The following is a 26,338-nucleotide window of genomic DNA, read 5'->3' as shown; positions in this document are numbered from 1 at the left end:
ACAGAAATTCTGGAGATGTAAAGAGATCTTCCACCTATGTGTGCCACTTCATCTGATAAATTTGTAATTTTTATTAACATATTGCTTGATTGTCCGCTTCTAGAAGGGTAAAGCATAGATAGGGCAAGAAGAAGTTACAGAAATTCTAAGAAAATTTTTCTAATTATGGAGAAAATTCTTATAACAGCTGAGAAGTACCATTGAGGTGGTGGTAATTGTGAGGTGTGTTGTGTTACCTAAGAATATTCTACGAAAAGCTGGAGGCTTTGTCTAGGGTAACAAACTTCATAGCTGCAGTTCAGTCAATACAGCAAATCAGGGTAGCTGTGATACAGACTGGATACTGGTATTTTTCCACTATGTTACCAAAATGTTTATGACAAAACTGCAAATTATAGCTTCAAGGCTTGCAAACGTATATGATACTTTGAAGGAAAATGTACTGTGTGAATTCCTTGCTCCAATTTATACTCCCTCCTTTCCCCCTCAGGTATGGACTCCAGCAATTCTTCATTTGAGACTTCTTTAGCATATTGTACCTCAGACTGCATCAGACAGTTACTTCAAAGTTTTCTGTTGTGCACTGCACTAGATTTATTTGTTTGTTTGTTCTGCAGCCAAATGCAAAACCTTCTCCAGCTGAGGCGAGTTTAACTGAGGATCATCCTTCTGAACCTTCCGCTGAGATTCTGAAATTGTGCACTTCTGTACATGGAGAATAAGAGGTGAGACAGCACAAAAGATTGTTTTATAGTGGTTTGCTTGGCATCTGACTAAAACTGGGTATTATTTTATTCAATATTGAGTTACTTAATCGGTGTATCTTGTCAGCCTCAAATGGCAAAGGATTATGCTGTGCATGGCATGAGTGTCCTCGGCTGCAGCATCTACCTTGATGTGCCCCAAAGCTTCCCTGTAGAATACCTGTGGTAACTACTTAAACACACTTCTGGGTAATCTGCTAGTGAGTTGAGCAGGGATCACCATTGTATAAATTCTGGGAGAGAATGTAGAAAAGCCAGTTTTACTTGTCTTTTGGATGAAGCTGTTGGAATATAGATGAATTATGCTGTTTCTGAATTTCTCTGAATTCTTACCTGTATAAACGTAGTAGGATTTATCTTGTGTGTACCTGAAATAGAATTTGGATTCATAACTTTTTAGACATACTTGTAGGTATTTTCCCTCAATATTAGTTTGTGAGATTGCTTTTACTGTCTTATGCAGTACTCCTCACATTAGGTGTCCATGTGGCTGGCTATTAGTGAGATGATGGTTCATGGAGAAGACGTCCCTGGGGAGCCTGGGATTTCTGAGTGGGTCTCACAATAGCCAGAAGAAACCAACTATTATTACCTGTATGTCCTGCTGGCATGTTTCCACTTACGTGAACCTAATCGTTCAAGCACGGAAAGACATTTCAGCACAGTTTTCCTGAGTTTGGAGTGCTGCACTGGGACTAGTCTTGTTAGCACATCAGCTTCTGTAGCCAGTAGCAAACAGGGGAATGGTGCAGCCACTATTTCCCTTTGGTCCCTTAGACCATGAGACCAGGTACTCAGTTACAGCTGGGCTGACTAGAAAGTAGCGTTTGGCGCAAGTTCAGGCTGAAACGGGTTGGTCATGCTGTCCTGCAAAAACATCTTATTGCAGCATCTATTTTTAATAAAATGTATATTTATGCAAAATGTTGGATGTTGTAGAATAAAAGAAATCTGTATGAGAATGTAAGTAAAGGAAAGGCACTTATCAAAAGAAGCTCAGTATGAAAGGAACTGTAATTTCAGTTGCCATTGATACTCATTACTAAACTAGTGATAAACTCATCTGTTCAGGAAATAAATGTCAATGTACTTTTGTAATTTAAATGAGAACTTGTAATACGGAAAATATGCTTCCCGTTCAGATCCTTGAAGGTTTGCTTTGAAATGGGAGTCCCCTGTGATGTCTATTTCATTTTCTTTTATTGTTAAAATGTTGTGTCACTGATGACATTTCTGCTGAATGCTACCCAATTATAACATTGAACATCTGCACAGGGACATTATATCTTCCCAGGGGGATTATGGGAAACAAGCACATTGGTAAACAAAAGAGTAACTGAAATTACTTGTAGGAAATTTAGTCACTTTGTTGGCTGCCAAAGGTTGAGGCTTACTAACAAAACATTTTTGCCTTTTATAGTTAGATCAAACATTAAGGGAAAGAAAGCTTTTATAACAACTACAAGGGAAAAGTTGTGGTTTGCACTGTACTTTTAAAAATAATTTTCATGGGTGAGTGGATGTTGGGGGGGCAAATTGCTTTGATTTAAAGTATGTGTTTGTAATATCCTTACTACCACCATATAGGGCAACTTTTAATTTATTCTTTCTGTGCATTAAATGAAAATCTGCTAAAATGCCCAGGATCACATAAGATAATATATAGATGTAAATGTCATGTATTCAGTCTAAAGTTAAACCATATTATCTTGGTGCCAAGGTTCTGGATATTTAACAATTCAGTTGATGTTTTAATTCCAATTATGGCTTTTGTGGTCAGACACTGAAATGATTATGCACAAAATTCCCATCCAAGTTGGTGGGAATCTCATGTGTGCAAGTTTTGCAGGCTCGGGGCCATAACCACATGTAGGCTATTTCCAGTACAGCTTTCACCAAAATCCTTTGCATTCAGACCTTTGCAAGGGAGAAACCAAGGAAACAGGTGGTGCCTCTCTGTCTCTCACTGCTATTTGGCCTTAGGGTAAAAGCACGGAGAGAAGGCAAGCATATAGTCCAGCCAGTCCATGCTGCAGGGACCTTTGAATATTCTGAGAGACTTCTGCTGTCATGGCAGGATTTCGTCTGTCTGGCAGTGACTGTTTGTGCTATCCTCAGCCCACCTCTTCTCTTTCGTTTCTTTGTCACTTCAGCTTCAGACACCTCTCCCAATCCTCCTTCTGCTCTATCACTTTCTCTGTTTTCTTTTGTCTTTCCTTCTAGTTTATTCCCTGTAAATTGAGCCCATCAGAAAACCTTGAAAATCTAACTTACTATCTGCTACATCACACAGCAGTATATAATACACTTAAATGCTATATGTGTTTTCATAATCTATGTGTTGTGTCTATTTTGACTATCAAATTGGAAGAAGAGCTGCCAACCACTACTTAGGGCAGTGGGATCAATTCTTGCTTGATCATTAGGGGCTGCCTTAATAAACCTGAATCATATTTACCTACAGTAAAAGCTTCCAGGAATTGATGTATTTCCATTCACATTTTCTCTTTATCTTTGTTTGTTGGATTAAACAATAACCTGCTCCCACTCTGGCAGTATTTAAAAATTTGAATTAAACTGATTAATTTCTTTCAATGACTACTGAAATGATCTGCAACAATTGTCCAAAAAGCCACAATGTAAAGTGTAACTGGAATGTTTAGGACTGCTGCTGTGGAACATTGTTCTTCAATTCTTACCTATTAATTTTTATGAGGGATATAGCTGTTAAAATGGGTGGGAGGGATTCTGTCAAACAGGAAGTATTCTATTTTCTTAATGGGTAAATATTGAATGTCTCTTTTATTTTGATTTATCTCAACAATATATCTGTCTACAATTCCCCCTCCCTTCCAACCCCAAAATAAATATTCCTGCTGTTGAAATGAGAGAAAGTATCTTTCTGCATCTTCAAAATGGAACTAAAAGTACCTGCTTGACTTGTGGGTTTTAAGACAGCTTGCAGTTGTGGTTAACACAAGCCCCCCTGCTGAGATCAAAGTCTGGCCCCATCCCGCTTGAAACACCACTGTCAGTACCTTGTTGTTAGGCAAAAAGTAAGAGAGTGTTCCCCTCTGCTGTGGAAAAGCAATGTTTATTTGATCCTGGGCCTCTTCTGAATAATTTTGCTAAATCTAATTGCTCTTGATGTTTTACCCAGTACATCATGGGCTTTTTCAGAAGTAGCTCTTTATGCAGTGGGTGAAGCATCAGAATACAGTAAGGACCACTTCAAATATCTCTCATCAAGGCAAAGAACTCTAGATAGATTACTGCAGATCAATCTGTATAAACCCCGCATAAACACTGAAGCTCTTTTAAGTTAAAATGTACTTCAAAAACCCCTTATGTTATGAACGGTGAAATACTCTGTAACTATTAAGAGAGTTATCATGTGAAAAGTGGTAGAGAGGTCTGTTTAATTCACAGTTTCCTGTCAATTTATGATGAAACAAAACACATGATGAAATCCTTTCAGTATATTGATTATCATACAGTAAGATTTTATGTTACCAAAACGTAAACTTCCTGTATGTCAAATGCCAGCCCTGTACCTAAATGAGCTATGGTTCTAACATGATTGATGCTGTTGCTGCTATATGTTGCTTGAGTGAAATCAAGAAACTTCACTTTTACTGATAATCATTGCAAAAGACTCTGCAATGGACAGTGACGTTTGGTTGCTACTGACACTTCTGCTGCCATGCAAATGACTGACAAACTTTGCTGCACATATGTAAGAAGTTTCAGGGTGAAACCATAAATGACAGTGACAGCCTGCAGTTGTTTTTCAGTAGAAATCTGCCCTGAAAACAGAAAATGTTATGTGAACTTCACTGATGGAGTATCACACTGAATGATCTTACATTGGGTGATAAGCAAGGGTGATTTGTAATGCCTCCCTTAACTGTGAGACTGGAGTATTTAGGAAATATGGGTCCTCTTCCAAAGTTTATTGCTGTTTTAATGGGTGACATAATCTCTGTATTTTATATCACATAGTTATTGAAAATCTCTTCTTTGTGACACTCAAGACACCTCCATTCATTTTATGTGTATATTTGTGTACATGCTTGTATCAAGTATGATGTTCCCATGAATCAGTGTCTGAATGCAGGAAGGTACCTTAGGCTTATGCAGAACAAAGTGGCGGGTGGCAAATTGTCTCCCTTGGGCAAGAGGACACCAGCTGCTCGAGCACCATTTGTTTTCTCCTTTCTATTACTTTTGCTGCAACCAAAGGAGCTGTTAAGTTAGGTGTATATAGAAGAGTTGATAATGTTTGGGGAGGAGAGTGATCAGGAGGCCATCTCTGCAGCAGCAGCAGCTCAGTTGTTAGCCCCATCTTTTAGCAGCTGCAGGAGTGAAAACACTTTTGGTTCCACCTCACACCCCCTCCCTCCATGAGACAGAAGGAGGCTCATCACCTTCCTTTCTCTTTCCTTACCAGGAAGGCATTAGATGGCAGCAGCCAAGAGTATGGAAGAAAGAATGGGGGCTGCTTTGAGATCAACTTGAGTTATCTCTCCATTCACCCATACAAAGCCATTTGAAACACACTTGGCTCTTGAGCTTTCTTACTTAACTCTTCCAAAACTCCACTTCCCACCCTTGGCTTTCAATTTTCTCCCACCATTCTCTCATTTTACTTCATATGCCTCCTATTAACCCTTTCTCCAGCTCTCAGCTGGTTAGTTAGCTGGCTAACCATCCCAGCTTTCCTACTCTCCTAAGGACATTTCTACTGTAACTGTGTCTTGCTTCATTAATAACGTGAAGTTCTTTATCTCTGGACCACAGATTTCTGTTTTGTTTGCTTAATCTGATATGCTTTGCTTGCCGATCAGTCTCTATATGCTGTTGGCTGTGCCTAGGCAGAGGCAGTTACACAGAGTTGAATGGGATACTGGACTAGATGGACCTTAATTCTGAACCAATATAGCTGCTTGGATTTTGTGCTGTGTTCAGAGGCCACAGCAGAAATAGATCTATTGCTGCTTTGTGACCTAGGGGCAAAAGAAAACTCTTCCCTGCGCTAAGCCTGTCTACTTAAAGAGTACAGAAATTCAAATCAATAAAAGAAAATAGCAGCAGATCTAGAGGAATTCCCTAGGCCCAGATGAATCATCGCTCAGTCCTTGTACAGTACTTTGCTTCTGTGCTCTTCAAGAAGAGCTTTTCCACTGGTGCTGGACACTGGACCAGCTTCTTAAGTGGCTTTTTTTTCAAAGACTAATTTTAGCTTGGAAGACTGGGAATTCCACCACTCCTTCCATAATCACTGGGGGAAAACAGGCTGCTCTCAGCCATGAAGCAGAGCAGGGGATCCTTAGGCTGAAGTTTGCTATTCCTCTCCACTGCTAAATGCACAAGCTTTGGACTTACTCTCGTACAGGACTGAATTTTGTTCTGAGACGATAAAGTGGTCCCTCCTGGTACACGCTTCTGAATTTCACCTTCCCATTTTATTTGATGGGAGATTTATAAGGACAGAGCTCCTCTAGTCATCATCCTTGGCATTTATTTCAACATTAGATAGAATTTGTGATTAAAATCATGACTCTTGATATATTAAACCAAAGTTCAGTGTGAAGAAAAAGCTTCATCTTATGTTATGATGAGTTGCTTTATTTCTAGGTTTTTCAAAGCTCCTCCCAAAAAACTTTTTAGTTTAAAGACTTTAAATTCAAAACATTTATTAATAATGTAAAGGGTTGCCTGTCACTCAAAAACTATAAAGAAACTCTGAAATCAAAGTGAAATAGTTTCTTCATCAAAGCATAAAAAAACCCATAACTTTGGTACAAGCTTTGGTGGTGCTTTGCTTTGTTTGTAAGACCACTTAAAATTCAATCCATATCATAGTCAGTCCTCAACACACAAATTAGCAATCTCAGTTGGTCACTACTAACCTGGATGGTGCAAAGCACCTGGATTTTACTTCTAGTTATATTATTCATTTGTATGTGATTTTTAAGAAAATCGATTATGTCCAACTTCTTTAAAAGTCCTCAATTTTCAGTCCTTTAAAATCTGAGGTATCTGGGGAGAAACATCTTCAGTCACTGAAAACCTGTAGCTTCCCCAGTGTTCTTAAAGATGGAACGTTTCTTTGGTTTTGAAACTGATGCTCTTGAAAAATACCATATTTGATCCATATGTAAAATGTATCTAACCTAATATTTATGAAGTCGCTTGAGAATCTTTGAGCAAGGTGAGCACTGAAGTGTACAGCATAATTCAGCCTTGTTAGTACACTTGCTGATCAACTGCCTTCCCCTGAGAGTAGTTAAGATAGTTACTGAGAGCACTTGTTAGTATCAGATTACAAGAAAACAATGTTAAGGCAACCTCAAAAAAAAAGGTGGCTGACAAAATGTTTTCCCTTGGTGGAAATAAGCATCAAATTACATTTCACTACTATTTGTTTGCTTTGGAAAGGGGGGTTAGGGATTTTCACCTTGTCCTTAGGGCAGCAATTTGCTCACCTTACACTTTCTAGTACTGAAAACATTTGTTCAGATTACTGTGTTTTCATTTGATTTGTTCTGTTGTTTATATAGAGGTTGCTTTTCAGTAAAATCCAATATAATTATTGACACAATTTGTTCTGCTCTATAGATTATATCAAACTGGCTGGAACATACAGTAGAAAATTGGTTCTCTTAGTTGCTTTAGGTGACTAAAACTCATATTCAAAGTCAGTTAAGTCAATAGACATACCAAGGTGTTCAAACAGATGTGTGTCTGTGATTACAGAACCTCCAACCCAGTATTTGGAAATTGGATCTAAGTGTACTTAATTGACTCTGGCCTTCTCAGAAAAAGAAATGTAATTCTATTTTGTGGCAGTAGCAAATTACCTCATAGGGGACATAAAGAAGGGAGGTCTGGAGGCGTCAGGTAAGGAGGCTGGAAAAGGTCAGTAGAGGTCTCGGGGAGCTGTGGGTGTGCAGGTGATCCCCAAGAATAAGTTAGGTGGGACCCCTGAGGGATCAGTTAGATTTGAGGAAAGATTTTTGTGGGTGTAATCAGGCAGATTTTGGGGACATTAGAGGTCTGCAGGAATTTGAACAGAGAGGGATCAGTGAATTGGTCAGATAAGGGCAGGGCTGACTTGTTCTCTGATCCCGGAAGCGAGCCCTGTGAAAAAGCCTTCAGCATCGGTAACCCTGGCAGTCTGTGATCTGTTACAGGAGTGGGAGACTTCCTTTTCCCAAAAGGGAAAGGCCTCTGAGAGCCGGAGTGCTGGTCAAAGCTCTTCTTCTGTTGGCCTGATGCTGATATTGTTTCCTTTTTGGACTGCTGTCTTCTGAGGCACTAAGATTCTGGAAATTTCGCTAAACATAGAAAAATGCAAAGATATCCTAAAATAATAATGTTTATATATATTTGAAAACCAATATCCAAAACAATTAAATGCAATATTTTGACACTGTATTGCAAATATAGTACCTTTTTAGAGGGATTCTTGAATTATAAGGTGGCTGGTTTTTTTCTTACAATTAACTCTGCAGTGACATTTTCCTTGTTGTCATCAGTATGACTTGTGGCCTCGTCCCCTTCCATATTCCACAAAATGCACTGGCTGGAATCTGCAGTTATACATTTGTACTCCACTGCTATGGGTTTCAAATATTTCTTATCCAAGTAGAAATGCTTGATCTTAGATGATGTCATGGGAGTTTCTGAAGATTACTTTAAATAGCTTTGTTCCCAGGAACTGACTCTGAAGATTTTTGAGATTTTTGGGATAAAAACAGCAACAAAAGAAACAAACAAAAAACCCCAAAAGAACTAAACCCCCTAAACCTGCAAACACATAGCATTTTACAACATTGCATAAATATTCAGAATTTGAGATTTAGATTTTCTTCTTTTTTTCCAGAATATCCTTATTACAGAAAAGTTTAGGGCATACTCTTAAGTCTGCTGCATAAACTGGGTAGTGAAAGGGATTCTCCTAGCAGCACTTCAGTCACACAGTCACTTTACTCTGAAGTCATGGCAATATAGAAACAACATTTTTATGTTTATAACCACATTCAAGAAAGTATTTAAGATTTTGAAGTATTTTACGTATTTTTTGTTGTTGTTTTACTATTCATCGATTTTTATTTCCTGTGAATTAATTTGAATTAATTTGCTAAGCAGCTTGTCACAACAGGGGCATTCCACCCATGTCCCAGCTCCTTGAGCACACAGCAGTGTTAGGTCACTTGCTGTGTCCTCACCCCATGACCCAGTTTCCATGAATTAAGAACCCAGATGCAAATGTTGGGAGGAAGCTGTGGTACGTGCTCTTTAGGTCTGGATGATCAAGAAACCAGGATGCACTTTAGAGTGCTTTTTTGTATATGGACAAAGGAACCATGATCAAAACCACATGCTTTGTTTCTAGATTGGATTTGAAACTACTTTTCCATCCAAACTTTCATCTTTTTCTGAATATATATCATGTAAGCCATAGTTATCACCATTTCTCTTCACATTTTAAAATTCTGACTGGCTCAGTAGCCAGATTTCTGGCTAATCCCTACAGTAGAATGAAAACTGTCTAGTAGGTGTATGGTCTGTACAAGAATACTTCATGACTGCCTTGATTTGGAGAGGATAATTTTTGAAGTCTAAAGTTCATTTTAATTTACATAATGCTCCTGTTAATAATTAGTAGATATTATCTTTTTAATAATAAAAATGCATCACAGGTATCATACATGTCAGATATATCACTGTGAGTTTATTATGATATAACAAATAAAATGCTGTGACACTTTTCATATAGTTCTGTTGAAGGTAGTGACATAAAATCTCTTTAAGAACTGCTGAAAACATCTATTCTTTTGGTCCAGCAACAGTTAAAACCCCTAGCTGGCACTTTGTGGAGACGTTTTTAATTTGTGACTCTATTTGTGACCTAGGATCATTGAAACATTATCTGAAAGAACAGTGGAAATCCTCAAAATGAATTTCCAGCACTAGGCTTCCTGTTTACGTTGTTCAGGGGTAGTTACAGATTGTTAACATGTAGTTGCTCTTCATGGTTAATGATACAATTGAGTCATCTCAGTGCGGTTCTCGGCCGTTTAAAACTGTCGTAAAATAACCCAAATAATAGGATGATCAAAGCAATATAGCAGACTCTGCATGATAGTGTGACTGCAGCATTTGCAACCATTACTATAGAGTACTATAAATATATTCAGAATAGTACAAAAGAGATGTTCAGGTTACAAAAACTATAGTTCAGACTAGGATAGAATCAAAATAAATATTCAGCTGTGCTTGCTCTCCTTGAATCTTCCGTAAACTGTCTTTGGATGCCTAGTATGATATGCCTAATTCTCAGTAAACAGGTACCCAGCTTTTCTTCCCCCCCCCCAATCAGGATTCATTAAAGCATTACAAATCAAGCATACAAAAATGGAGATATCCAGAATAATTAGAAAGGCTTTGTTCTTTTTTTCCTTTTTTCTTTTTTCTTTTTTTTTTTTTTTTTGCCTTCCCTCCTTCCAGTTGGATACTTAAGGCAGGTGATTTCTGATTTCTTTGTGAGGGCTATGATACCTATGCTTTGCTGGGTCTGGATGATTTCAGAAAGTAATGGTTTATTTTCCATGAAAAGCTTTTAGTTGTCATTGCACCGAGTGTTGCATAAGTCAATGATAAATCAAACTAATATACTTTAAAAACTAAGTGTTAGAAGGTTTTATAGTTTAAAAGAAATCACAACAAAGCATGAGTGCTGACTTTTTATCACCTCTCCTTTGAGACCCAGTTTATTTCATCATTGATGTGAAGCATGTAGTACAAAACAAGATGACCTGTTTTCATCCTTGGTACAATTCCACTAAAGTAAAAAGCCTTTTGCCAGGAATGAATTTGTCCCTATGTAAAAAAGGTCTTCCCTCTTCCCAAGAGAAGACTGAAACTGGGTTCTGTCTGTTTTCATCAACCCTCTTTATCTCACATCAAGGGTAGCTGATTGAACACAAGGAATTCCTAATATCAGTCACTTGTCATTCAAGCTCTTCTGGTTGAGGATACAGTGTTTCTAGCCTTCTTTGGCAACGTGAAAATTACCTTGTTTAGCAGGCTCAGTGACTGAACTTAAAGTCGGTGAGTGACTCACATGTGCTCAGTTTCTGTATGTGACAAATAATACTGAAGTGATTTTGAGGTATGAATATAAATAAATCTTAATTACAGTGTTTTCTTCTAAAGATATTTGTAGTACTGGGATGAATCTTCCATGCTTCATTCAGGGAGTGCTCCAAACTTGACTGTATTAGCATACCAGGAATAACAGAAAAGGTAACACAGCTTTTAGATTTTAGCTGATCAGTTAGCTGAAGGGATTTTTGATTGGCATATATCCCAGAACAGGATTCACCACATAAATTATAGTTATTTTCTAGCATATGCTAGCCACTAAATTGATGGGTATTAAAACATTTCCTCACTAGCTTCCATATATATAACCATTTTATAGCTATTTTACATTACAGCAGAGTTTGCTCCTCAAACTAAGTGGAGTTCTTGCAGCTTTTCTGGATCTTATCAGAAATATTCTTTGAATGGAATTTACAGGTACACTTTTAGTTTCACTGCTAGCCATCAGTAGTGGAAATATTCAGTAGAGGCAGAGCGTGCCCTTTTCTTTGTAATACAAGAGAAGCGAGAGGCAGGAAATATCTAACATGGTTGCAGTTATTTTCCTTGCCATTTTTCCATCATTTTCCTTTCTCAGCATAGTGAGAACCCTTCCAAACCCTCTGAAAAGAGCTATCACTGCTGCTCGCTATAATCCAACACTGTCGGAGTCTGAAAGGGACATTGGTTAAAGTTAGTGGGTAAGAAAAACTTTCAAAATGTTCACTATTGTAATTTATTTCAAGTCGAGTTCAGCAATTTAGGGGGGAAATAAGTTATGTAAATCCATTTGGGGTGATAAACCTTGTAAATTTGTAATAGATCTGAATAATTTTTATGTTTTCCTTGAGAACAACATTTGAAAGAGGAGATGTGAGGGTCGTTATCTTAATGACAACCACAGAGGTCTGGGCAGTCACAAAGGCTTTCTCACATACTCAAACTGTCTTGGGAGAATCTAATTTGCTGTTGAGGTATAATACCAAACAAATGCTTTTCATTAAGGAGCTGCATGAAACACTATCAGTCTAACAAGAGGACTAGGCCTTTGAAATGTAAACAAAGTAGCTCCTCAAGGTAACATCCATTGCCTTTAATTGAATCTGCCTTGAAAACAGCAGTTTCCTTGGCAGAAGAAAACGAACTTTTACTGGCACACTGCTTCACCCCTCCAGCTTTTACCTTACCAAATTTGGTATCAAGGGAGTTTGCAAGAAAATGAAGACTTTTTTCTATGTTATAAAACCTTATGCTGCTATCACAACATTTGAATTTAGCTTAATGGTGGCAAGATGTTAGTGTAAGGGTCTGAACTGCAGTAGTCTTGTGTTTGAATATAGACCATGGACCTTTGCACTGTCACCTACTCAGTGAAAGCTGAGCACATCCTGGACCTTGCACAGCATTTGCTGAGAAGAACAAATGCCTAAGCTCAACCAACTGAATAAGTGAAAAGAGGTTCATGGGCTACTATTCAGAGGGAATAAAGTATCCAACACAGGAAGAAGCATATGCAAACTTAAATAACGTAAATGAAAAAGGATTCAATTCAAGGAGCGTGTTATATTTTTATTTTTGTATGTATAGAACTAATTGTGAAAAGGTAATAATGCTGCTATATGCAGATAACATTGTTTCCATATGTCTCACTGTCACAGTTGTATCACAGTTGACTTCCAGATATTCTCTCTCCTCTCTTCCTTTGGACTAGTGTAATAAAGTACAGTAGAATCATGAAATGAAAGTGCATCTGTTGCAATGAAATTAAACAACTTGGTAAGTTACAGGAAAAGAAAAACCATCACTTTGGATCTGGAGACACAGTTAATGGTTTGTGAAGTCTTATCCGTGTCGACATTGTTACAGGGATGGAAAGAGAATTTTATGAATTCTGGTTCTCATGAAAGTTCAAGTAATAAGACTTTATTCTCACTACGAGTCATCAAGCCAGTCTGCTGCACAGCACTTCTATTTCAGAGCTTGGAAATTGTAGGGGAGGGTCAACAAATAAATAGATCCCCTATAGACACTAATAAGCTATGGTTATAAACCGCCAGACTCAACTCTTAATTTCTGTAATCAGTAACTGCCATGCATTAACACATCTTTCATTAACTGCTTGTGATTTGAACTTGAATGTAAAAGAGCATATACATTTCCACAATGCAGTCTAGTCTGCCTGATGCACGTTCTCTGCTCCATTTCGGGTGTTTAGAGACTCACAATACAGAAACAGAATTTCAGACTAGCCAGAGAAGTCAGTGATTATGACAGTCGTCATCTCTGTGAACATCAGAATACTGTATTATCCGCCATCACTCTATGAAGATTTTTTGACATAGAGATGCATTTACTTAGAGCACTTCTCTGCTAACAACTTGATCCAAAGCCCAGTAAAGTCAATGGAGATGGATTTTAGTCAGGTAGTAAAGACGAGTCAATCACTACACTTGTCTGCACTGTGCCACAATGTTAGCTGGGACTCCCCACTCTTTTCCTGCCCAGGTTCTCCAGGCTTCTAATTGTTTGCCTTTTTAAGCTTCAGATTTCTATTGTAATTTTTCAGCATCATAACCCAAGTTTCAGTGGAAATATAAATATTTGGGTTGGCAGACATGTTCCTTCACTAATGCAGTCATCAAAGAAACACACAGATTTGTAGGAGGAATTAGAGACAATCAGAGGTAAAATATTCCATACTTTTTATATTAATTTCTCTTAGAAAGTCTGCTAAATTTACAAGTCATGAAATGCAAAATGTAACGTTAGGAAATCAGCTGTAGTGTAAAAAAGACATTACATAAGAGATTTAGCATCTCATAGCAAAATGTCATTTATGGTTGGGAGGTATTGTGGAAAATACATTGGGAAGTACATTTTCCTAGTCATCATGAAGAAATGTTCAGCTAAGTGGAAGTAGTCAAGCATAAGTATAGACTTCCGCTACATATTCTAGGAAACTTATTTGTCAATCCTGTAGTTTTAATGAGCAGCAACACCCTAAAAACTTCTGATTCTTTTTGTCCTGAATAGTGTTATTTTCAGTGGGTTTTTGGGGGGTAAAAGATTGTTTTACTTTTTTGAGAATAATCACTAAAGTCAGTGAAGAGCCTTCCAAAGTGCACTAAATAAGATTTATACCTGCAGTGAGGATATTTCAGGAATGTAATTTCAAGTTTAGTCTCAGCAACTGGAACTTTTTCTTTTGTGGGGATTTTTATTCAGTGTGCAGTAAACACAGCTCCAAGCCTTGGCGAAGAATGTGTTTTGACTAATTTTAGTTTTATGGGTGTCAGTTAAGAATACCATGTGTCTTGATGTCAGAAGCTGCTTCTTTGTACTTTGTGGCCTTGTGGTTAGCAGCTTGTCAAACTAGGGGGTGGTTTTCTCTGTTTGAGTTATGTCTAATGTTTATTGGAGATTTTACACCTGGACCATGAAAGCTCCCTAACAAATGCAGATCTGATTTCAAGTTGCAACATCCTCAGGATTTCTGTTTGATTCTTAGACTCCTGTGTAAGCAATAGAAGAGCACATGCCAAACCTGATGATGAATTCAAAACGCAAACTATCTAGAACTAAACTCAAATCTCCATACGTGTAATAGGAAAGGATTTTCCTAGCATTTTATTTCTGCTCACTGACACGGTTTACATCCTGTTATGTGTATGAATGGGCTTTTCCTTTCCTTTAAGTATGCAAAGTCTTGATACCAATTTGCTGCTTTCTGGTAGCCTCATACTAAAACCAAGATCTATCCTGAACAGAATGGAAAGACAGTTTATGGAATGTGTTTTAAAGCTGAAACGTAAACTGAAAGTGAAGGAAAATGCTTGCTGTGTCCGTCTCACATTTATATGCAAAGGGACTTCCTTGGACTATTGCCTGTGTTCTGATGGGCATCTTTCTTTGGCTGGGAATTTAAACAGTGAAAGTCCACAGAAAACTGAAAGTTCTTAGAGGAAGGAAAGAAATAAAATTATGGAACACCCACAGCCTATGGGAAGTATTGCACAGGCACATCTGCCTAGCTGGGAGAGCAAAAGCAGATAGAACCTGGATTCTGTGCCGAGAGCTGGTGTGGCTTTGTGGGTTAACCACTAGTCCAGATCTTTTCTACATGAACAGTTCAGAATGGTTTCTGGTGAAGAAGTATCATTCTAAGTATCACAAATATCATTCTAAATAACACAAATATCATTTGTGTTTCTTTCTCATGCTTGTACTGCATGTTGATTACCTGTTTACTGGGCAGGAAGGCAACACAGGATAGCTTATATTGTAGGTCTGCACACTCAGCAATTCACAGGCCATTGTATGGGGTGCTAGTATTGTTAGAGTCAAAAAGATAATCCTACAGTAAAGCCTCAGAACATAGCAACCTCATGTACTTTCAAATGTTGGGTGAATTTTTGGTGTAGTATTCCTGGAACTGATATGTGTAACTCCAGTTATGAACCAAAATACCTCCATGGTATGCTCTGCATAAGTGGTGGGGGAAGGGTGAGATGATCAAAGGAGATGATGATCAAGAATCTTATTCCTTTGCCTTATCTAGTTCTTGTTGCTACATAAATAATGCAAATATAAGTGCAGTCACAGGGATCCCAGTCTTCCCTCAGCTATGAATATATTCTAATAGATTTAGTCAATTATAAAAAAAAGAGACAAAAATGACAGAAGTCTTTATTTATTATAGTGGAGCTTCTACAACAATTAAACAATGCCAATAAACCTAAATTCTTCTTGGAAAGGTTTATAGTATGAATACCAAGCTTTTTACCATTCTGGGACCTGAATTAAAACCATCCGTTGGGCGGTAGCATTGCCGAATAGAAATGGGAAGGTGGGCAGCTTGAAAAGAAAGAACAAAGTCACAGTTCCAGTGGCTTTAATTTGTTAAAGATCTTGTTAGGGCTATAAAACTTTACCAGGTACTGTAGTCTCTTAATTTAAGGAGGGAGGTCTGGTCTGGTCACTTCATACCAAGCTGTTGTTTCAATTCCCAGCCTTGAGGTTTATAGGCTGTGATGTATTGAGCTATTCCTGAACCATAAGTTTATTGAATATTTTGAGAGTTTGAGGTTGCCTTTCCTCTCTATCCTGCCTTAGATTATTAGTAACTACTTGAACCTGAAACAGTTCCGTCAAATCTGTAGCAGCATTTTGTATATTCTTTTGGAAGAGAGAAAAGGTTTTGTTTTCTTTTTCTACCCTGCAATAATTCAAAAGAACAAAGCAGTCAGGAAGCATAGCATTTTTTTGCTTCTCCTAAGCACCATCTCCTTCTAATAATAAGCTTAATATCTCTAGCATTCATCAAAGGATTATTTAAAAGAAACAGAGCCTGTAGGTGTGATACTAATTACATGTGTGAAGATGGATGTTATGCTAGGGCTAAGTGTCTGGCTTATTGGTGATGAATGTAAGAGGGTAAGGCAAAGCCAAGGCCACACTTGCTCTTTGGCAATTACACTCCCAAAGTCCACAAACAGGCATTTGTCATATTCTTAAACTGACTTATATAGGGTCTGAATTATAGGTAGTTCAAGTAAATGACATTTCAGCAGGCTTTGGATCAAGCCCAGAAGCACAACTCACTGCAGAGACAGGTAGAACACTGAGTCAAATGTCATCTTTCTAATTCATAAAAATACATACATTTGCAGGAGGACTAATGCAGAGAAACAGGGTGACAGGGCTAGGTCCCTAGCAATTTACCTTTTTTGGATAAATTTTCCCATTAAATGTCTTACAAAGAGCATTCTCCCAAGAGCAATGACCACAACTGTTAATGGCCCGACTTGGTTCTGCCCAGTGAAGCAGGTCTGTGTTTTGGGTCCTTTTGGTAGCATGGATAAGGAGACCTGCAGCGAATATGCAAAATACAGCAAGTGCCTTTTAGCCAGAATGAGTATCCTTTGGTCTCAGTTATGAAAGAGCTTGCAAGATGCTTCTGACTCCTGAGGGAAAAAAAAATGTTTTTTGAGTTTTTCAGGAACTCTTACAAGTTTCTTGAATTCAGTTCACAGTCAGTTATAGCGAACAGAAAGATAAATCTCAGAAAATTGATTAAAAAAAATTAGCAGCTTTAGAGAAGTTTGTATCTGGCCTTTGGAGGGCAGTGAATGGATGTGTTTTCCTAAATTCATGCCTTCTGTGACTACATCAGCTTCAGAGAATTTACGGAAAGAGTGAGTTTGACCAATTGTTTAGTAAATCTTGCACTGAGATTGGAATCAGATATCTTAAACTGCCACTCTGGTTCCCTTATCACCTGTGTGCAAAGAATTTGACAGTCTGTATTTTAAAGCATTATTAATAGGATTTTTAAATTACACTTGTGCTTGAATGAACTAAATGCTTCCACATGACAAATTGATATGAATGGTTTTAATAAACAGAAAATGAGAAGTAGGTTCATCTGTCCCTGGGGGCTTAGCTGGTTTCATTCATTCTTCTTATTAAATCCTGTCTGTATGGCACTGTTGTTTGCATTGATTGATTACTTGCCTTAGCCTGTAAACTTGGGTGGGTTTCTCCTGTGCTACCATTTCATAAGGCAGTGAGATCCCAGGCTCAGAGAAGTATCTCCACTAATAAGGAAGATTAATAGATACTCTGTGGACCAAAACTTTCATTGGCTACAGTAAGCTAATTCTCAAGGGAGACTGGACAGCAACAGATGAATCCAAACTGTTACAGCCTAGACTATATTTTGTCACTAGCTAATTCATTTGGCAAGAGATTAGAAGCTAAACAAAATTAAGTCCACACTTTTTTTCTTTCCCTCTTAAAAAAAGAAACCAAACAAAAAACCCAAAAAACCCCACCGTAATATCAGCTAAATAGTAATAAAATCAAACTGAACTACAGAAACAAGGGCAAGCGTTCCTCTTTTCTTTCCCCTGTTACAGATAACCCCCGCTACATAATAGCAGGCTTTTGTTTGGAATAAATGCTATAAAGTTTATGACCTATGTCAGCAACCATTCATCATAAGAGTCAAGAAGGGATGTGTCTATTCTCTGCTTTATCTTTGACAGAGCATTTTTATAAACACTAGTTCTAGAATTGGAAGAAAGATTCTGCAGGAATACCTGGGACCAGTAGAAATACGGAGATTATGGCAACTATATTATTTCACTGTTTTGACATGGAAAAGCAAAACGGGAAGTAAATAACCAAACTGATGATAAAACTATATTTATTCCAATAACATAAAGTATCATCTAATTGAATTTCAAGTTGAATTTTTAATAAAGCTAAAGCCAAGGACACTGAAAATATGAAAAGCATTAAACTAAATTCTAGAGTCAGTAACTGAACAAAATTAGGGTTGCTGAAGCAACTTCCCAGTTATGTCATGGACTTTGAATCACTACTGACTTTTTAATGTATTCTGTTTTAGAGACAGAATATAAGTGGGACCCCATTTCTCATGGTGAACTTCTCCACTGTGCCTCACTTTGGCATTACTTAAAGATCTTAAACTTGTTCAGGCCCTCACAGAAAGTTGATCTAAATTTATAGATGAGTTATGCCTGAACTTAAGGAGACTATGTTAGATAATTAATCGCATGATTTGGATTCTCCTGTCACATCAGGGTAGATGCACATCCTTGTCGTTACAATACATGATAAAGTATCCCACCCAACTGAATGAGCTAATGCTGATTACAAAGAAGGAAGATACACCATAATGACCTCAGATTGTCTAAATATTGATTGGATTAATACCCTGTGACTGATGGTAAATAGAGTATAACTAAGGAAGCTATTTAGATTATTTAAATCTTATCCATACCTTAAGATAAAGTCACCAATCTTCCCACAGGTCATCAAAGATAACTATCTATCCTAAACCAGGCATCTTAGAAATTCTTGTTTCTATGTAGTGGAACTCATCTGTAGCCTGTAAGGGCAGCTGAATGCTTTGCTCTTTGGATCTGTCACTCACCCTTAAGGCGTGGTCTCACTGTAGGCTCCAGAGTTGCATTTGAACATGACTTCTCCAGCCACAATGTCCTGACTCCATGTAAGTCAGCAGGAGTTTTGATGCTGATTTCCGTGAAAGCAGATTTGGCCGCCTTTGTCTGCAAGGCTAGCATCCCAGTTTCTCAGAAGGCTCCTACTTACTTGTGGAGCCTTACAGTACATAGCTAAACACTTCCCTTGGGTTTGTTCCTTTATTATGCTTGGACAAAGCAAACATCAAACGCTATGAAATCAGAAATTCAGTATTTTACACTCACAATATACTCATTGTATGTGGGGACTTTTAATGAAGCAAGAGGCAAAAAAATGAGTATCAGGCAGACTGGAAATAAGTAGCTTGAAATCATAATCATTATGAGTGCGTACTTTGATATTTGAGTGGTAGTTTGCCAACCAGTGTAGTGGAATGGCATAATGGAAAAGATGACAACATCAAGATTGTTGTGACAATGTCTGATTGTTATTTGTGTGTAATTTAAGGAGTAACCTAATCTTCTGTGCTAACACACATCAAAGAAACAAGAAATCAGTATTGCCAAAGAGAGGGCAGTTTTATAATTTCCAGACTGTCATTCTTATAATACAATTCTTGTACAAGCTATCATTAATTTTGTGTATAAAGTGCACGTTCAATCCAGCTCATTTACCTTCTCTTCACAACTTTTTCTCAACTAACCTTTATATCCCTTAGTTTTATGTTCTTTATCTGTATATCACCTATAGTTGAAGGATGTCATATGACACAATTGCATTAAACCTATGTAAAGAAATGTAATTCAGTTAATATATGGCAAGAGAAATAATACTGTACTTTCACAGTTACGTCTGTGCAAGATAAGGCAGTGACCAACTATTTTCAAAACATTGTCCTGCCCTTTCTAAATGATATTTACCTGTTTAAAGCTGCAAACCACTTTAATAAGCGGGACATAATCAATCCCAGACTAGCAAGAACTTACAAGTATCTACAAGTAGTTCACCCATACCAACAGACCCTGTAGGCATTTCAGTGCCTGATACATGTGCACATAGGTATTTATTTATAAAACACACATGGTTGTACATATGTTATATACATATACATTATAGTATTTAGGTAAACAGTTAATTCAGTTTGCCTTTTTACTGTCGATGTTATAAATAAATCTGTGCCCAAGAAAAGGCTTTCCATGGATAAAGGCTATGCATCCACTTAGGGAGTTAAAAAAGAACTTACCAAACTAAAGAGGACTAGCCTTGGTTTTAAAAGGATGCAAGTAATGCGTATGTACGTAGACACTGAAAGATATTTCTGTCTTACAAACACATACAAATAAAAGCACAGATGTATACACATAAATATATATACAGATTGCTTTATGTATCACACTTACAGGCCACCATTTGAGAATGTGCTGATTCCAGAAGCAATAATAGCTTAATGTTCTGCACCGTTTTGGTGTTAAAAATCTGTAAATATTGTTAGGGTTGATTTTTAGTATGACTCAATTTCCTGATCCAGTTCACAGCATGACCCCACAAACAGCTGTGTTAGCAAAACTAGTGGAATGTGCACCTAGCCTGGGAGCAGCAACACACGGCGGAGGCTCCTTTGGAGGGAAGGCAGGTATGTGTTAAGTCAGTATTGCTACTGCAGACAGCGTATCCTCAAACCACAGCCTTGGAGATAGATACATACATACATACATACGCTTTAAAGTACAACCTTTCTTTTGCATATAATAAGGGAATTCTGACAGCGTATTGGCACACCCACTAGGAACAAAGCTTAAACAGGCACTGTCAGCTGCCCCAGGGCATTACATAAGAATAAAAGATTGAAAGGTGTGCTGTGGGGATGATTCATATACCTGAGGCTTAGACCAGGTGCTCTGCAATTAACTGCAGTAACCTGCAGCTGGAGTGAGTTCAGAATGAAGGTTAGCTATTCTCAGTTCCATTGGTTTAAAATCTATACTGGGGATTATATTCAGTTATTTATATGGCTGGGGTTTTTGGCTTTTTTTTTTTTTTGGTCTGGCTCTGCTGAGAGGTTAAAAAAAGAAAAAAAGAACAGTGTTGTCTGTATGTTAAGGTCTAATATTATTTAATGCAGAGTATACAGGAATTCTTCTAAAGTTAGAGAGAGGAACAACAAAATGACATTTAAAGCTAAGATGACATTTATTTTGGAATATCCACTGACTTGGGGTACGTGGAGAGAGATAGATGGCTTTGAAAAGCAGAATGCTTACAGGGATAACCCTTTTTCAGTTTTGCAGAACATGGCAGGGCTTAAAAAAATGTGCCTGCCTTAGCACATGGACAGACTACATGATCTCTTTTGAAATCTGCACAGGATCTTTTTACCCGCTGGGTTTAATTTCAGAATCCAGTGCAGTCATTAAAGAAAATAAAATTATGTTTGTTCTTTCATCTGGAGCACAGAGCAGTATCAATTTTTCATTCCCTCCTCCTTTGCATTCCCCCTTCCAAAAAAAAGATGTATAGATGGAGGAATTCACCCTATAGCTCCCCTAAAATTTCTGATCTTCAACAGCTGCTTTGAATTGATTCTGTATACTTGGTTGCCTAATGTGTGCAACATGTAACACTGTTTCTGGGCTCTTGAACATGAGATTGCCAAAACTGGAATATTATGTGTATTGAACTTGCAATCAATCTAAAAAGATCTATCTGTATCTTCCCAAATATCTGAATTTTCTGAACACTCTCTCATGAAGTAACAGTATATTCCAAGACTGCAGTGTCTGAGCACTTCCCATTCACTAACATCAAGCAGAATATTCTTCATTTAAAGACAGGGGAAACACAGGGTTAGACAATGGGCTTGTGTACACAGAGGCTTTTTCCAGATACTATATCATTATACTTAAACCATGCTGTTGTCTGTGCACTTCCCTATGCAGATACAAGTATTTCAGACTAAGCGGGTATTTTCTCCCACCTTGTTTTAATAATTTCCTCCTCCTCTTCCTCCTCTTCCTCCTAATAAAACTAAATAGGAAAAAAAAATCTGAACATCTGAGAATGATCTAAATGTAACAGTTCCTCACTGTATTTCAGACTGGTATAACTTCACCGTGTAGGAGAGCTTTATGTGTCTTATTCTGTACCATGCTGGCAGTTTGTGGATTTGAGCCAGACTGATTGTCAGTCTAATGCTTTAACATTTCTATCAAATTCCTGTTTTGACATGGGAAATACAGCCTTGTCAGGTTATGTATGATGAGTTGGGTTCCAGGATAAGTGGTTGGATTTTGTGACTTGAGGATGGACTGTGGTTTAGGCTGAGAGTGAATGTGGGACTCATACATGTCCAGAGTGAATGTAGCCAACACACACCATGGCCCAAAACAGCCTAACCAAGTATCTCGTCCTGCAGTCTGACATCCTAGATTAGAAATTCTGCCAACCAGCTACAATTAGTTTTTAGTGTCATCACATGAAAGACTGTACTACAAACACACCAGCTGTGGCTTTTGGACAGAACCAACTTTTATGTGTGACCTTTTTTCTCATTTTGTGAAATTTGACATGCTTGCCTTAACTACTGGATCGGCCTCTCTTGTGCCTCTTGCTTGCAAGATACACAAAGCATCTCTTTTTTGTGATCTAGAAATAATAAATACCACTCCAAACAATGGTATTTAAATTTCTCACTTTTCATGCTTGCTTCAGAGAACGTGCGATTGCCATCACACCCTTAAAATTAAAATGCCACATGGAGAATGTCTGAGAGCAACATGCAGCAGTGATTAAACCCATATCATCCATTCATGGTACCTAAGAATATAAGAATGTAGAATGGATATTCAGGTCAGGCCAAACATCCATCTAGCATCACATCCTGTCTCTGACTGTGCCCTCTAGCAGGTGCCCAGGAAAGAGTGTAAGAGTGGGTAAAACACAAAGCTATTGTGGAATTGGTACTTCCTCAATATATCATACTATATATTGGGGAATAACATACAGTTATTGGGAATATCATATACCTATCATATATGTATGGGAAACTTTGAATTACTAGAGTTTAGTTCAGATCCATCACAGAAGCATAACTGCATCATGGAAGTCAGATTTCTTTTGGCCCAAACTGCTGGATACTCCTTCTAGCACTAGTGAAATTCAAGTAGATATTGATTTTTTTTGGTATAGGTGAGGATAAAATTTAGGCCCCAGACCATTTACACCTTAATGCTCTTGAATTCTCTGCCCATATTCTGAAGAATTACTGCATAACACTACAGGTGAAAACCAAGGAAAAATATAGCCAAAAATAGAATTTACATAAAACAAGAAGTAGGAAAAAAGCACAGACAAAACCCCATCCTAGTGTGGGCCAATGCCATGATAGAAATGGTTGACAATAGATACAGTTTTGAAGAATTACATAATTGGAAAGACAATGACTGCTTCCACTGAACAGCACAGCAAAATCTTTGCTTCCAATAATACCAGGATTTGGCCCTTAGAGTGGTGGTTGTCCACCTGAAAACATCATGCCATTTCATACTGCAGCAGTGTATGTGCTCTGGCCTGCTTTACACTGGCCAATTTAGCTGACAGTGGCCAGCAAAGTTCACAACGTCACTGCTGAAGTCCTGCACTCTCAGAGCTGCACTGATACAAAGCTTTTGTATGCTCAGGCAGCTCCCCATTTACACTGATTCTTTTTAAGCATGCTTAGCCAAAATAGCTGAATTTTGTCCTATATGCTGAAGACTATTTGCTGAGTTTGCAAGGTAGGAGTAAGCAGTAGTAAATTAGGAGACTTGCTGGTACACACCTGTACTCCACTGATGCAGAATGCACATGAATTTGCTGTGTGGCTCCAGTAGTTGAAGAAATCCTTGATTGTCTGTAAAAAGCTGTTCCCTAATGTTGACATTCAGTGACCTTCAGTAGCACACTCTGCTTCCTTTACTTTGCTTGGCAAGAAGTACACACCAGGCAGCACACTAGCAACTGTCCAGCACTAAATTAGTGTCCAGTTACCAGGGTATATTCTCCATTTGGCATCATCAACAAAGAATCCACTGTTGCAAGGAGATCAGATAGCCAATTCTATATGTACCACACATGCCATACGTGCCTTTCAGACCTGGCTTTGGAGTGTTGTCCAGTGAACGACAGGTATTGGTAAATATCTGTGAAAGAGAAAGATTAATCTAGGAGAAGGAGCAGCGTTTGAATTAGAATGCCAGAATTTTATTTCTTACTGTGCTCTTCTTTCAGTTTCTGATGCAGAGTACATATTTTGTATCGCATTTTATCCTTCTTTATATTGATTACAAAAGGACTTACCTACAATACCACACAAGGATTTTAAAAGCATTAATTAATTCACACTTGCAAAACACTGAGAAACACAGGTCTCTATTACAGCCAGGTTTAAAAGGCTCTTACGAAGAGAATTGTGTGGTATTATAAAACTTGAGACAGGAAGGCAACTTATGCTAAGATTGTTTTCTACGTGCTAAGGCGGCTGATATATCAGGCTATGTTATCATTACAGTGGTCTATATCAATCATGAGAGAATGTACAGGTTTCAAAAGTGATTTTTTCCCAGATTTTTTAAAAATAATGTTAGGGTAAAAATTTTCAAAGAGATAACGTGATAAATCAAAGAAAAACAGTCTAGTATTAGGAAAGTAAATGTTTCTTACCCTCTTCTCAAAAATGATTTGAAAACCTTTATTCAGAACTTCAGAAAAGTGTATTACTGTGGCTGCCACCACCTTTACTGTGAAGTGCAATACAATATAACATGCGGTGCTATAAAGGAACTCTGTTGGATAAAAGGGCCTGAGAGATCTTTACCATTTATGTAATGAACATGTAAGAATCCTGGCATACTCCACAGCAGGCAAAAGAGCTGGCCTAGGCCCCTCTGGCTCACATAGTGAAGTGTGAAAGACGAGGCCAAAGGCAGGATAGGTCAGAAACCTACTGCATTTCACCTGTTGTAACACTCTCAGGCGCTGCACATGGCCAGAACGGCCCTTGCGTTAGGTTGTAAAACACTTTCCAACTCTCTTCCAATATGCTTTTATCCCTCCTCCCAGGATTACTACTATTAATTTGACACTTAGGTAGGTAGATAAAACTGGGTCAAGGACTGTTAAAGGTTAAAATTGATATTGTTATCAAATCATGCAAATAAAAGTTACCTTAAGACAACAGTATAAGTTAGAGACGGTGAAAAGACATGAGGGTTCACATAGGGAGGTCGGGAATTTTAGCTTACCGCCCAAACTACAAAATCATCTTAAACACATTAAATAGATTGCTAACACAAGTTCACCACTATGTTAGTTTTCCCTGTGTGACAGTTTAGGGACTACTGATAAAACTCAAAAATTGTTCTCTTCTTATTGTATGGGACAAACATATAGGCATTATGAAGTGAGGCAAGGTAAAAGTATAAACTAGTCTTCTGCAGTGAAAAAGACCTTAGAAATAATACCAGAATAATGAATGGTTCTGGAAGATACAGGATAAAGAGAACTGACTTGTCTGTCGCATCCCAACTCTCTGCTGCTGAACTGTTGATGAAAGAAAATGCCATCATCATATGGAATAGGGATATTGCAAAAAGCAGGTAAGAGAATTTAAGAGTGTAACTGTCACTGATTTTCAATGAGGGAGATTTTTCAAGTTTTGTAGGTCAAAGCTTCTAGGGTTTTTTTAATTATTATGCCAAGTCCAAGAAGTGTAGAAGTCTGAAAATGTGCTGGTTTTCAGATTTTTTGTTTGTTTCTGGATAAGTGCATCATCTTCATGATTTCTTGAATCTGGCCAGTTACAGAAGTACCAAAAGAATATTGTAACCCTATTTATTGCCTAACTACACAAGTTTGGTGACCCTTACAAAGGTTTAAACAACACTTTGATGTAGAAAGTGTTGAAAAGTATCAAAAATTAAGAATTAAGATACTGAAAAAAGATTACTTGGGTAAAACAGGGCATGAGTGGTGAACACAGAATGACACTTTGTGGCATCTTTGAGGCTTTTAAATCCTGGCGATGAGGATGAAAAGGCTTCATGTCAAAGCACCAGGGATCTCCAGCTCATATTTGCTTATCCTGGCAGGTCTCTGATAAACCTCATTCCCTTTCTAATTGCATATTCTGAATCTTTACTTCTGCCCTGTCCCCAGTCTGTTTGAATATTATAGGATAGGTACACAAGCTGGACTGTGACTACTTCAACAGTTACAGACAGTTGGAAATTATCTTTTACATCAATACCCACAGGCCATTTCTTTCACCACCAAAACAATTAGTCAACAAGTATGAATGGAAAAAAGACTAAGTCTCCAACAATCTCAATCCTCAGATCTGTCCTATAGCTTCATTACCCTTTTTTTAGAGATTTTATGTCCGAAAAGTGTGAGTCTATCCTGCAACCTTCACAAGA

The 26,338-nt window shown here is 37.8% G+C and overlaps 1 protein-coding gene across 1 annotated transcript in view; it reads left to right on the top strand.

Annotated features, from left to right (window-relative positions):
* PIWIL1 (piwi like RNA-mediated gene silencing 1) overlaps positions 1-26,338 on the top strand; it is a 177,955-nt gene that overhangs the window by 40,958 nt on the left and 110,659 nt on the right. Inside the window, exon 3 of the mRNA XM_054844294.1 lies at positions 618-725. The gene's annotated coding sequence lies outside the window, so the exon portion shown is untranslated. The remainder of the gene's footprint in view (positions 1-617; positions 726-26,338) is intronic.

Source organism: Grus americana, chromosome 16 (genome assembly GCF_028858705.1).
Source record: "Grus americana isolate bGruAme1 chromosome 16, bGruAme1.mat, whole genome shotgun sequence".
Classification (NCBI taxonomy): domain Eukaryota; kingdom Metazoa; phylum Chordata; class Aves; order Gruiformes; family Gruidae; genus Grus; species Grus americana.
The sequence above is the reverse complement of the archived record's forward strand: the minus strand, read 5'-3'. Positions and strand labels throughout refer to the sequence as shown.